The following is a 2,241-nucleotide window of genomic DNA, read 5'->3' on the forward strand; positions in this document are numbered from 1 at the left end:
CTCATCCTTGGACAGGGCTAATGTTAAATTTCTCCTCACTATCGCCCCATGCCCTGTGTACCACAGGCAGTCAGTATGGAATAATTTGCTAAATGAATTTATTCATAGATTTATTATTTTAGTGTACACCAGGCAGGCACTATATTGCTTGACCCTGGTCTAGAAACTTGGGCAAATCAATGGATCAAAAGGAATCTGTGTGTTATAGAACAGATGTCTTGACCTGTAGGTACATAGGTGTCTCTCTCTCTCTCTCTCTCTCTCTCTCTCTCTCTCTCTCTCTCATACGAGAGAGAGAGATTAGATTTAGAAAAAGTAATTTATATGATATATTACAAGGTGATAGGTTCTAAAGGGGAAAAAATGTGTGGGATGACAGGCATTGGGAGGGAGGAACAAATTGCAATTTTATTTTATTTTTACATAGAATTTCCTTGCATGGTCTAGGTTGGCCCTGAACTTGAGATTCTCTAACTGCTACCTCCTAGCATAGTATTCACAGGTAGCCCAAACAACGTAAACCTCTTTGATAAAAAAACTGAAGGCAAGAGAGTGCTAGCAAGGGAAGTGAACCGGAAGGGCTCAAGGTGCTCTGCATCTGGGCCCCTCTCCCTTCTGTTCCTCAGGGTAAGAGCCATAAGAGCTTCCTATGTCACTGCTTCCTGCAGGGATCCTGTGTACTTCCTCAGTGTGAATTCCTTAAATCCTCATCAACAACCCCAAGAGAAGTAGCTAAACCCATTTCACCAGAGTAAACTGAGGCACAGAAACTCTTAATTGGATAATATCCCTGAGGCTAGGAAAAAGAGGAAGCATGTCTAACCTTACCTTGCAACTAGGGGCACTGGACTTTCTCATCGGTTCACTGCCCCACTCCCCTAATCCCCCAGGCTTTTAGTCACCTGCACTGGGCTGTGCACACCCCACAGCTCTGGATGGGATTCTCAGGATGACATTTAAGAGTCCTCTGCCACCCTGGGGATTCTTTTCGGAATTCTTTAGCTTTATCTTAGACAAGGGAGGGGCTCAGAATCTCACCCCTCCCCCAACCCTAACACAAATGTTTTGTAAAGTTACAGTGACCAAAACAAAATCAAATTATGCTCAGTTTTGACCAAAAAAAGGCACATACATTTTTTTTTCAGCAAATGTCACTGCGGTTTCAAAGCTTATGTGTGACATGAGATCGGACAGCACTTTAAAGTATTTCCTGCTCAACCACAGGGTGAAATTATGCGAGCTGGAGCATCCTGCAAACAGCTGCATCAAAAAAAGAAAAACAAAAAAAAAAAAACATTTTTTTTTTTTTGAGACAGGAGCTCATATAACTCAGACTGGAATTGAACTCACTTTGTAGACCAGGATAACCATGAATTCCTGATCATCCTGCCTCCACCTCCAAAGTGCTAGGATCACAAATGTGCTCTACCACCAGCTCAAATTCTTAGTACCTACCAAACAACAAAAATTTCAAAATCATTTTATGCTGCTTTAAAAATTTGAATTGGTTGGTCTTCTATAGTTTCAATTCTGAGGGACCATCCATGAAACCCTCAGCTGAAAAGACAATTCAAAGCTTTTTAAAGTCACTGTGCAACTCTAGAGACTTGGTTTCTATTGAGTTTTCTCTCTCTCCTTTCCTTGATTTGTTTTTTATTTTATGTGTATGGGTGTATTGCCTGCATGCAAGTACTCCGTGTCATGCAGTGCCCACTGAGGACAGAAGAGGGCGTTGAATCCCCAGGAACTGGAATTACCCCCGGTTGTTAACTGCCCTGTGGGTGCTGGGATTCGAACCCACGTCTTCTGCAAGAGCAGCCAATGCCCTTAACCTCTGAGCCAACTCCCCAGTCCAGGTATTGTGTTTTCTCTTAATGCAAACAACTGTGCAATAGGCTGAGATCCTTTCCTACACACACACACACACACACACACACACACACACACACACACACACGCGCACACACAGACATACACACCACCACCATCACGACCACCATCAACAGCAATGTAACAAAATCTCTTCCAGGCTCTGTAATTCAGTTCTACCGGGGCTCTGCTGCATGACCACATCTGGGCTCCGGGGCAGTCTCCCACAGTGGGGCAGGAGTGGGAGGCAGAGCTCATCCTGGGTGAAAAGAAAGGCAGTGCCGAGCTCTCTTGACTTGGTGCATCCTCCCAGGCTTTTCAAGTCCACAAGCTTGGGTTTCTTGACATTGTTGGACCTAAGTGCAGGGTCCC

This window comes from Nannospalax galili, unplaced genomic scaffold (assembly GCF_000622305.1).
Source record: "Nannospalax galili isolate Female #2095 unplaced genomic scaffold, S.galili_v1.0 scaffold126, whole genome shotgun sequence".
Lineage (NCBI taxonomy): Eukaryota > Metazoa > Chordata > Mammalia > Rodentia > Spalacidae > Nannospalax > Nannospalax galili.